The sequence below is a fragment of the Molothrus ater genome, chromosome 1 (genome assembly GCF_012460135.2).
Source record: "Molothrus ater isolate BHLD 08-10-18 breed brown headed cowbird chromosome 1, BPBGC_Mater_1.1, whole genome shotgun sequence".
NCBI lineage: Eukaryota > Metazoa > Chordata > Aves > Passeriformes > Icteridae > Molothrus > Molothrus ater.
This window is the reverse complement of record NC_050478.2, coordinates 23,842,795-23,855,123: the sequence shown is the minus strand read 5'-3', so window position 1 is coordinate 23,855,123 and position 12,329 is coordinate 23,842,795. Positions and strand designations below refer to the sequence as shown.

General features: G+C 45.6%; 1 protein-coding gene across 3 annotated transcripts in view; it reads right to left on the bottom strand.

The window, feature by feature from the left end:
* The window catches only part of ANKIB1 (ankyrin repeat and IBR domain containing 1), a 90,202-nt gene extending 78,797 nt beyond the window's left edge, over window positions 1-11,405 (bottom strand). For all 3 annotated transcript variants that reach the window (XM_036406967.2, XM_036406970.2, XM_036406969.2), the window contains exon 1: window positions 10,999-11,405. The gene's annotated coding sequence lies outside the window, so the exon portion shown is untranslated. The remainder of the gene's footprint in view (window positions 1-10,998) is intronic.
* Window positions 11,406-12,329: the final 924 nt, after the last annotated feature.

Sequence of the window (12,329 nt, the reverse complement as noted above, 5' to 3'; positions counted from 1 at the left end):
ATTATTAATTTATTTCATTGCCTGAAAGAATGCATCAGTAATTGCTCTACTTCTACTAATAGTAAGCCATATTACAGAAAAAAATTCCTAACATCCAACACTCTGGAAAAATATCTCATTAAGGATTAGTCTATTTCATGACAGAAATGTGAAAATTGAAAACATTAAACTGATCACTTAAAATCTTTGACTACACAGAAGTCAGGTTAAAAATCAGGGTTTGAGCCATATAGTACGGTTTATTTAAGATGACAACATTGCTCTCTTCTGCAGAACTCCATAGCTCTCTGGGCCAAACACATCAGCTGGGTCAGAACCAGTTGTATGCAGAGGAGAGAGAAAACAGTTGGGCAATCCTACCATGAGATATGGAGCAAGCACTTATTTACATTAAAGGAACCTCTGGAGGTCAACAGTTTCTATCCTTTACTCAAGGTAATCCTCAGAGCTTCAAAGGCTCCTCAACACCATTCTCACTGCAGTTCAGAGTTTCTCCAAGTGTGGAGAGCCCACAGCCTCTTCAGACTATTTATCCCAACATTTGACCACCTCACTAATGGTAATTTTTCCTAATGTCTAATTGAAACATCCCTTGGTTCAACTTTTTTTGTTGTCTCTAGCCCTATCACCCAGCTCCTCCAAGAAGAGTCTGGTTCTGTCTTTTCTGTACCCTCCCAGTAACTGAAAACAACATCCACTGCCCTAGTCTCCTTTGAACAGAGGACACTCAGCTCTTCCAGCTTTTCTTTTTACATTATGTGCTTCTGTACCCTAATTATCCTGGCAGTCTTCCTCTAGGCCTGCTTCAGAACGTCAGCTCCTCTCCTACACCAAGAAGCACAAAACCAGGCACTGTTGTTGATGCCGTCACACAAATGTCAAGCTGGCAGAAATACTCACTTCTCTCAGAGACTGGCTTCATTCTTGCTCAAAGGTACCTTGCTGACTCACATTCAACCCAAAGCGACATCATTTGCTGCGATGCTGCTCTCCAGCCATCGGTTCCCAGCCTGAACTACTGTGCAGAGTTACTCTGTTCCTATGTTCAGATTCTGCTGAACACCAACCACAGGGTTCTTGTCAGCCCCTTTCTCCAGCCTGCCAAGGTCTCTCAGAGGAGACGCCCTGCCCTCCAGCCCACACAACCTTGGTGTCATCCACAAGCTTGCTGACAGTGCACTCCATCACCTCATCCAGGTAGTTAATTAATATCATAAACGCAAAGCTGCACGACTTAATTTTACTGAATACTAATTACCATGTCCTGAAAAGGATAAAGGACTTCCATGCAGTTTAATTTTAACTAATTAACAGGTTGGTAAATGGGATGTTACAAAGAACTTGTACTTCAACACACAAGTCACCAAATAAAACCTCTTCAGTATTTTTTTTAATGGGCAGTTTGCACTTGGTGACTCACTGAAATAGCTCCAACGAAAGATTTCTTTCCAACACATCCTTCTAAATATGGAGAACTAGATACACAAAGTATCTGTGTCAGTGACTTTCAAGAAGTCTGGGAAAAGGGCCTAAATTAACAGCCATTGTATATTTATACTGCAATAAGCTACAGAGCTATTAGCAATGTCTCAGTACTGCAGGCTGTGTACTTCCATACACAAACTTTCAGAGAATGCAAGTAACAGGAATTCTTTCAGAAAGAACAAATGCTTTGTCTTAGAATATTTAACTCACAATGCTTCACGGACCTAGATTATTTGCTAGTACAATTTTGCAGTAGATCTATTTCTATAGAATAAATGTGCCAGATCATTGCTGAAGAATTGTGTTTTGCTCTGATGAAATCTGCTATACAGCTGGGTCTCAAGATTTGAGCTTTAAAATATCAAAATCCCCAACCTATGGATATATAGATAACTCCATCAGTCTATGAAGAATTTTAAAATGTATAACCTGCATTATTAGTGCAGCTGGAACTTTGGTCTTCATAGTTCAGTAGGTACATACTTCTGCAGTTTCTTCACAACATTGATGAAATTCACCATTTTTCATTCAAGAAATTAACAATTTATTTTCTGGGCTCTACTCTGCCAGAACATTTCTACATGTCTATCTGTAGCCTTTCAACATCGTAGAGATAAACAGAGATGAACACATTCGCTCGTCCCTCAGCTGCTTAGAGATCTAAAACACAACTGAGCCACCTGGATTAAAAAATAAAAAAATGCTAAAAAAATGACAATTCTGCAAGTAATTTACAGAGGCAAGAAATAAGAAATAATATTTTTTTTCGTTAATGAGAAAAAAAAATACTTATGGGGAAAATTCTATTGCAACAGCAGTTACAAGTTACCACTGTCAAAAATTAGTCCTGATGTGTGCATCCAGCCTTGCACATCTTACACACATAGTAGCTAACAAATACAAAGAAAAACACACAACTGCATATCACAACAGTAACAGTCAAACCCTTAGTAGAGAGAAGAGTTCATTAATAAACTACAACTGTCCTACAATTCCTATTCTTAAGGCCACAGTAAATTTGAATAGTACCAGTATTTGATGTATTTTATTTGCAAAAACATTGACAAGTATGTATCATGACATTTTCTCATAGTTTTTTAGCTATTTCTCCAAAGGCTGGTTCATAATATTTCAATTATCATCATCAGTGCTTCATCTGAGCATCCTAAAAAATATACTATTGTTGTTTTTAATACAGTCAGTTTTGAGTTTCAACACAACATTTTTGTACCATTTTGTACCACAACATTTGTACCAAATATACCATTTATAACTTTGTCATCAAAAATTCCTCTTAGAAATCCATTTGAAATAGAAGGGCAGGGGGGGCATTGCTTATCCAAACTAACATCTATGGAACTTCCCTAAAGCAAAAATTTTAAGTGGACTAAAAGTAATAAATATATCAAATAGAATTTTCTCCTCAAAGTTATTTCATTTGTAGTAATTTACAATCAAGGTCAAAACCAGGACACAATGTTCCTACCATCTCTTAAAGTACCTGCTGTAAGAACAAGCAGGGCTTGTTTAAAAAGCAGAATTATAAACTAGAAAAATCAAATTATTTTCTCTATGCTAAATTCCAGGAAAAGTGATCATCAGGTGAAGTACTTGTGGCAGAGGATCAGTTTCCAACTTATGTCCATTTAATCACAATTGATCAGAGACTATATAAACCAGTCAAGAAATATGCCATTAAAACATATATAATCAGCATTATACATTAAGTGTATTTTCCCTAAAAAAGCTTTGAAACCTCCAGAACTACATCTTTCCTCAAGGAAGTTGGGCATAGGAGGGGTGAAGTGAGAGATTACTAACATCCCTATAGGACATTTTACAAAAGTAATTATTTTAATTAAGACAATTACCATGAAAATTAAATTGTGTAAGAATTTTCACAATCATTTTTACCACTTTTCCACTAAGTTGTATCACAGGCTACCCCTAGCTGACATCATGCTGACCAAAGCCCCAGGTTCTTTTCTGGCAGGCAGCTTTCCAGCCACTCATGCCATGCCTGTAGTGCTCCATCGGGCTGTTGTGACCCAAGGGCAGGATCCAGCTCTCACCCTTGTTGAACCTCATACCACTGGCCTCAGCCATCGATCCAGCTCGTCCAGATCCTGCTGCAGAGCCTTCCTACCCTCCAGCACATCAACGCTTTCACACAGCTTGGTGCTGTCTGCAAACTGACTGAGGGTGCACTGGATCCTCTCTTCCAGATCACCAGTGAAGACATTTAACAAGACAGACCCAACAGTGAGCCTTGGGGAACACTAGTGACAGCCACCAACTGGATGTAACTCTCTTCACCATCACTCTGTGAGCCTGGACATCCAGACACTTTTTTTGCCCAGAGAAGAGTATGCCAGTGGAAACAGTTTTTCCAGGAGAATGCTATCAGAAATGGTGTCAAAGGCTTTACTGATGTCTAGGTAGACAACTTCTGCAGCCTTTTACTCATCCACTAAGCAGGTTAGTCTGTCCTAGAAGATAAGCTTGGTTTAGCAGGACCTGGCTTTCAAAACACCCTGGCTGTCCTATATGTGCCATGGGATGGCTCTCAAGATGATCTGCTCCATGACATTCCCTGGCCCTGAGATCAGACTGACAGGCCTGTAGCTCCCCAGATCCTCCTTCCAACCCTTGCTGTACAGGAGTGTCACATTTGCTAACCTCCAGTCACTTGGGACCTCCACTGTTAACCAGGATTGCTGGTAAATGAGGGAAAGTGGTTCAGTGAGCACTTCTGCCAGTGCCATCAGTACCCTTGGGTGGATCCCACCCAGCCTCACAGACTTGAGTGTGCCAATGGCATAGAAGATCTCTGACCCTTTCTCTTTGGATTACAGGGCCTTTATTCTGCTCCTTGTCTCTTTATTCCAGCTCAAGGCACTGGGTACCCAGAGAACAGCTGGTCGTGCTATTAAAAAGTGAGGAAAAGAAAGCATTAAGTACCTCAGCCTCTTTTCTTATCTTTTGTCACTTTGCCGTCTCATCCAATAAAGGATGATGATTCTCTTAGGCCTTCCTTTTGTTATTGGTACATTAATAGAAACACTTTTTATCAACTTTCACAGCAGTAGCCAGATTAAGTTCTAATTGGCTCTTCTAATTTTCTCCCTGGATAACCTCATGATATCCTTGTAGTCCTCCTGAGGTGCTGGCCCATTCTTCCAGAGGCCATAGACTCTCCTGTTTCTCCTGATCTCAAACCAGAACACTCTGTTCAGTCAGGCTGGTCTTCTTCCCCAACAGCTCCTCTTTAGGCAAATGGGGACAGCCCATTTCTGCACTTCTAGGATTTCTTTCTTCAAAAATGTCTATCCTCCCTGGACTTCTCTCCCTTTTAGGAATGCCTCCCAGAAATTTTTTCAACTCCTCAATACACTGGTCCCCTCAACACACTGGTCTGCCTTCCAGAAGTCCAAGGTAACAGCTCTGCTGACTCCCTCCTTACTTCTCCAAGAACTGAAGACTCTGTAATTTCACAATCACTGTGCCCAAGACAGCCTCCAATCATCACATCACCCACAAGTGCTTCTCTGTTTGCGAACAGTGAGTCCAGCAGGACACCTTCCCTCGCTGGCTTACTCGGCAACTGTGTCAGGAAGTTCTCTTCCAGACACTCAGGGACCTGCTTCCTCTAGACTGTTTCCTCTCCACTGCATTGTATTTCCAGGAGACATCTGGAGATTTGAAGTTCCCCAGGAGAACAAGGGCTAGGGATAGTAAAACTTCTCACAGCTGCTCAGAGAATATTTTGTCTGCCTCTGAAAGCTGGCTAGATGTAAGAGACTCCCAACCAGGATATCTGCACTGCTGGCCTTACCACTGATTCTCACCCATCAACAACCCTATTGGCACCATAATTAAGCTCTAGAGAATCCCAGCACTCCCTAAAACACAGGGCTATTCCACTGCTTCTCCTCCCTCGCCTATCCCTTCTGAAGAGTTTACAGCCATCCACAGCAGCCCTCCAGTTGTGAGTCATCACACAATGACCAGTTTCCGTAATGACAATTATACCATAATTTTCCTGCTGCACAATACTTCCAGCTCCTCCTGTTTGTTGCCTGTGCTGCGTGCACTGGAGCAGAAGCACTTCAGTCAGCCTATTTATACCTCCACCTTTTTTGGGAAAGAAGTCCTAATTCCTGTATGACCAATCTCAGATGCTTCTGTGGTTTCTAACACATGGATAACTACTGGTCTTTGCTGCCACATGGATCTTTATCCTCTGTTTTCACTGAAATGGAAGATCAAAGGACATCACTAGCACACTGTCCCTCAAACATGGGTGTGCTGCCCCCAGGCTTATCTCTAGTGAGCCTGGTTTTATCAGTTTCCCCCTTCAAGTCTAGTTTAAGCTTTTCTAACAAGCCCTTCTAACTTCTGTGCAAAGATATTTTTCTCCCTTTGAGATATGTGTACAGCGTCTGTTGCTGGAAGGCCTGGCAACACCAGCATCATTCCTTGCAACTGGAAGGACAGAGAAGCACACTATTTGTGCTCCTGATTCCTTAACTAAGGCCCTGAAGTTTCTCTTCATAGCCCTCATACTTCTTGTTACAACTTCACAGCTGACTACCTGAAAAAAAAAAATAAAATCAATAATGGATATTAGTCTGAGTGCCATACCAGGATAGGACACTTTCTTCCCACATCTTTAACCCAGGCCTCAGGGAAGCAAGAGACTTCCCTGAGAAGTGGGTCCTTGTCTTTGAGTCTTCTGCTCCTTTCAGAAGAGAGTCTCCTGTGACAGTGAGCTTTTGCTTTGTGGGAGCAGATTTGATGCAGGGTACAGGTCAACTTAACTTTGGCAGCAACAGCTAGATGAACCATCATCCTTGTTACTGGTTTCATCTGCAGAGGCTCCTAAGGATCCTAAGGATTATGCAAGGGCATTTGGGAAGGTAAGGCAGTCACAGAAGAGCCACACCTCTACGGCACTGGGCAGGAACTTGTCACCATTGCACCATACCCCTTAAAGTCACTGCACTCAGCTGGGCAGGGAGAGCATAGGGAGTCTTCCATATCATGTCTACTGCAAGTCCTTCAGGTGTGTCAAAATGGTAATCACAAGCCACTGGGAAACTCCTTTAAGTAGGGAAAATCCCCAAGAAATTTAATGAATTTTTTCCAACATAGAAGCCTGCACATAAAAACTATTTTTATACAGAATTAGTAATATAATGCCTCAGTTATGACTATGTAATATATAAACCACACTAAGTTATTGCCAAAGAATAATGTTACTATACTGAAGGCTGTGTGCAAACATTGATTTCTAGGTGTAAGTTTATGCACAAATATATACCTTGCTTTTAGAGGATTAATTTTGTCCCCTGGTCTTCCTTGACAGTACAGAATTAAATGGGAGAAGTTACAAGAGTAACTTTCTTTGCAACACTATAACACAGCTGCTCGATAAATCCCCACCCATCCCATATTTTAACTGCAATTATCCTCCAACAGGAAGAGTTCAGAATTTACCCTGTTTAAAATACAAATCTAAGGAAACCATCAAGTGAAAATCTCTCTTGAGCAACTTCAACAAAACCCCGAAAAGAAAATTCAAGAATATTAGTACTACTACAAATAAGCTTTAGGTCAAAATAAGTGTTTGCCTTATCTAAAACAGTTAAAAACTCTCATTCCTTTTCCTGTAAAACCAGGCCCCAGTAAAAACTCCTTCTTGTGGGCTTCCTTTAGACACCCAAAGGTTGCAACAGCATCTCCTCAGAGCCTTTTCTGATCCAAGGTGAGCAACCCAACCCTCTCAGCCTTTCTTCACAGGAGAGTGTGCTGTAAACAGCAGGCCTGTAGAAGGCCTCACAAACGAAATCCTAGTCCAACACAGCTGGGGGAAAGCTAACAGCTCTTCATGAAAACAACAGCCTGCAACAGAAAAAACAACTTGCTTCCCTGCAAAAGAACTCTACAGATAAAGACTGTTTTCCTCCACCTGTTTCAACAATTCCAACTGTCTCAGCTTTAAGAATGAAAACAGTATCTCACAAACAACCCTTTCTTACACATAAACACCTTGTCCAAGACTGACCAATTACTATGAGATGACAGTTTGTTACCATAGACACAGGAGGGTTTATAAAACTCTATATAAAGGGATATATAAAATAAAGTTCTAGATTTTTCTGCTCCATAAAAGACTGTGCCTTGTCTCTCTGAAATGAGGTCAACAGCAACAGGAGAGCTGCTCTGTGTTTGCGTCCCTCCCCCAGACCCGCTCCCACAGGTTCATGTCTTGGCTGTTTGAGGGGCCCCAGATGCTGCACCTGGATGCAGCATCCCAGGCGGGGTCTCTCCCACCAGGGCAGAGCAGAGCAGAGCAGCAGAATCCCTTCCCCAGTCCTGCTGGCCATGCTGCTTTTGATGCAGCCCAGGATAGAACTGGCTTTCTGGGCTGCAAGTGCAGACTGCCAGCTATGTCCAGTTTTTCATCCAAAAGTACTCTCGAGTTCTTGGCAGGGCTGCTCTCAACCCCTTCACCCCCCAGCCTCTAGCAATACCAGGAGTTGCCCTGACCCAGGTGGAGACCTTGCAGTTGGCCTTCCACTGTCACAAACAAAGACTAATATGTTTGTTTCCAGTAATTCTGGAAGACATTTAGCAGTTATGAAGAAAACAGCAGTTGTTACATTAGCTAGACATCTCTGGCTTGAACTTTCAATGTAAAATGTAATATAATCGTGCATGAAATAATCTTTCCCCCTAAAATTTACACATAAGTGTGATTTCTATAATGCTCCACGGAAAACTACTTGGTATTGTATTTTGGGATGAGGAAGCAAAAGCAATAAAAGTCTTGCCTGATGATAATGATGTTGAAAACAGAATTTTCCGTGTCTTTTTGAACATTTCAGAATTTCCACAGGGCTGCTCTTCAAGTAAAACAGATCTGTCTTTGCTATGTGTCATTACCAATTAAGCAAACACAGTAATATGATTAGAAACGTAACTGGTTCAGCACACGTATCAGTAACCTCCAGCTTCTCAATTTTCCTTCTTACTGGCATGAGTCACCTTAGCAAAGCTGACAAAACTTCAACAGTGACAACTGCCCACAGCAACCTCTAGTTATCAGATTCCAAGGAGAAGTTAATGAACTACTCAGGTAACGGTAACTACATGACATCTGAACAGCAAAAATAAATTCAACAAACAAAACCCCTCAAAAGCAAATGAGCAAATCCCCCAATGCAAAAAAAAAACCCAACAAAAATACCCCCCCAATACACAAAACAAAAAGGGTCTTAAAAAACACAAATAAACAAAAATAATTTAAAAAAAATCACAAAGCTTGCTAGCCAAACTAGTTAATGATTAATAAACAAAGCCCTACTACTGAAACAAAAAGAAACATGGTGATAAGCAATCACAGCAGAGATGTCACAGACCAGGGTGATAAACTGTTCAGGACAGAATAAAACAACCATAGCGTTAACAAGGTTTTATACAGTGAATAAAAACATAATGACTTTTTCTAAAACCATTTTCATAGTTATTCCATTGAATAAAAGCTGACAGCTTTAGAAGGCATTCCTTTTCATATTTACATGCTTAGTTTTCTTTAATTTTCTGAAGTGTGTAGGCCAGATAGGAGCACATAAGAGATACATGTAAACATGTTTTGTGCAATAAGCCCAATCATGTACTTACATACATACATACATACCTAGTCCTATCTAGATGTGTATGGCATGAGCAAAAATAAAAGGGACTGCATAAAACTTACTTGCCTAACTTTTGGGTATTGGCTATTGATATTATTATTATTATAGTGCCACTCTTGTAACCCTTCTTTTAAAATTAATCTTGATTCATAATACTCTGCTGATGCATATATACGTGAATACAGAGCACCACCAACATTGTTTAGCTTTTTAGTAGATTTATAGCAATGCTGTAATTCAGGAATAATAGACTGTATTATTAAAATATCTTATTCTTTTGATTAAGGACTGAAGTAAAATTTGTTGAAGAAGGAACTGACAGAATACAGGATCACAGAAAAGCCTGGAATTAAACTTTTCAGAAGCCTCTTCTGTGATTTACTCCATTTACTTCCATTTACTCTTTCCACATGCACAAAAAAAAAGAAAAAAAGGTTGCTATAAATTCTACCAATTTGCTTCTATGTAGAAACAAGTCACATGTTCTAAGTAGTTGAAAAACGCTGTTGCTTTCCTTATGACTAAAGCCTGTTTTCTCCCCCAAGGAAGAAGAGGAATTTTCCTCTGTACACAAAAGAGATTAAAGAGAAATTAATCCACCACACTTCACACCAAAAATCAAAAAGATGAAAGTAAGGATAAAACAGCCATACATGTAAGGAAGACACAGTCTCTTCTCGTTGCTAACCTCTGCAGCCAAAATCCTCTCAAAAGCTGTCTCTCTCTTTAGTGAATGTACTTAAATTACAGCACATTATTGATGTTATGTCTACAACTAAAGCTCCATTTCTGGAACTGGTAAGCACAGAAATGCACTCAAAGAAGGTGCAATCAAGGACGGTTAGTCATAATGGAGGGATCCATGCAAGCAATTTAAGCTGTAGTATTAGCTCTTTATTCTGCCAAGAATGTTTTCGTGACTCTGTATATCCTCTGCATACTATATGAACTGTAAATAAGAGGCAGACTGACTAGTCATGAAATAAAAGGATTAATTTTTAAAAGTTGCCCAATTTCCAGTATGTGCTCAGACATGCCTGGGAGAAGGATACTGGTACGATACCTAGACTAATTTTTTTCCACTGGGTTAAAAAAGAAAGAAAAAAAAAAAAAAGGAAAAAAACCCCAAAACCAAAAAAACCCCACACCCCCGAGATCGCGAACGTTTAAATTCATTCAAGGGCTGCTCTGACGGCGTTACCGAGGCAAGAAGCCAGGTCACTCTGTCACAGCTCGCCCCGCAGAACACGCTCCCACTCTGACCACTGACACTTCTTCGCTTCTGCCTTCCAGGCAGGATTTCCCGGCTTCGAACAAGGCGGGCATGAGCCCAGCAGCGGGACCTGGCTGAAGCCAGGCCATCGGGCAGCTCCAAACTTTACGGCGGTCCCGGCCGCCCCGGGGCAGCTGCCACCGATACCCTCACCCACCCAGCGAGGTCCCGGGCGAGCCCCCCGCCCTCCGCCGGCCGAGAGCCCGGCCCGGAGGCGGCCTCTCTCCGCGCTTATGCCCCGGCCCGGCGGCCCGCGGCTCCCGCCATCCTTTCCCCACAGCCAGCCCCGTGCGCAGTAACCTCGGTAACCTGCCGCTTGTTCACCTCCGCACTCCGGCAGCTCCCTCCTCCCGCTCCCCTCGCCTGCCGACGGCACCGAGGCGCCCCCGGAGCCGCCTCCCGGCCCGGCCCCCCCGCGATGCGCGGCGCTGCCGACGCCCCGATGTGCGGAGCCTCCAGGCTCCAGCCGTGAGCGGGCTCGGCTCGCCGAGCCTTCCCGCAGCCCCCGCCCGAACCTCGCCCAGCGCCGCGGGCACTCACTGGCTCCTCACAGGGGCTCTCCCCGGCCCTTCTCGGCGCCTCCGCGCCCGCCACTCAGAGCTTCCATGTGCCCAGCGGCCGCTCTCTCTCCCGCTCCACGCCGGGTACGGCGCCCTCTGGAGTGCCCGCTCCAGCGGGAGCCTCACGGGCAGCCGGGGTTGTCACTCAGCTCGCCGGGGCCCCCGGCGCGGGCACGGCGCTGCGGCTGCCGCCTGCTCGCAACCCCTTTGTTCGGCGGCGGCGCTGACAGCTGCTGCCGGCGGCGCTCCGTGGGCCCGGGCGGCCGCTCCGCCTCGGCGCCTCCCCGCCCGCCAGCCGCGCCTCCTGCTGCCAGCCCGGCCCGGCCCGCGGCCCCGGCTTGCTCCCTCCTTCTCCGCCCGCGGTCAACAACCAGCGGCGGCAACACAAGTTCAGGCCGCCGACCCGGAAACTCATCGGCAGCCGAGGCCCGCGGGGCTCCGACGGGAAGCGGATCCACCGCGCCGTGGGAGGGAGCGGGGCGGGGACGGGGCGGAGCAGGCCGGGACGTGGGGCCTGGGCGGCGGGCGCGGCGGGAGGATGCGGCGGGCAGGCGGCGGCAGGCGCCACCGAGGAAGGCAAGGCAGGCAGGCAGGCAGGGAGCGGGGCCGGGGCGACCTCCCTCACCCCGGTCCCGGGGCGGTCCTGAGCGCGGCGGAGCCGCTCCCGCCCCGCGGGGATTCAGCGGGAGCGCCCCTCGGGGGCCGCTGCCCGGCGGCTTCTGGGCACGGCCGGGGAAGTTCGGGGGCGTTTCCCGGCCGGGCGGTGCGGAGCGGGAGATGCTGGGGCGCGGGGCCGTCTCCCGCCCGTCGCCCTCCGGCCGTGCCGAGCCGAGGCAGCGCTGCAGGGCTTCCGATGCCCTCGGCCTCCCTCCTCCCTCGCCGGGGTGGCGCGGCCGGGAGTCCCGGAGGGAGCCGCCCTTCGCCTCCTCCCGGCGGGTCCTGCGGGAGGCGGGAAGGGTCGGCGGTGCTGGGAGAAGCCTGGGTGAGGTGTCTGCCTCAGACCGGCAGCTTTTGGAATGGGGCCGCGTTGTTAGCACCTGGGTTCGGTCAGAATCAGTTCGTGGTGGTGTTTTCTGAAACTGCTTGTGTTCATTGTCACATCCTTACAGCACACCCCTCCCTCCCCGCCCCCTTCATCTTCACTTTTTGATTTCTGGAGTCATATTGCAAGTCTCAGCGCTGTCGGTTTCACAGACATGCTCATTCTGCACTGGATTTAGTGCAGAGCAGTGGCAGAGGGAGTTCCCCCACTGCTTACTCACCTGTCCCGCCACCTGTCATCCAGGTGACCCGGCCGTACCAGTGCAGGTT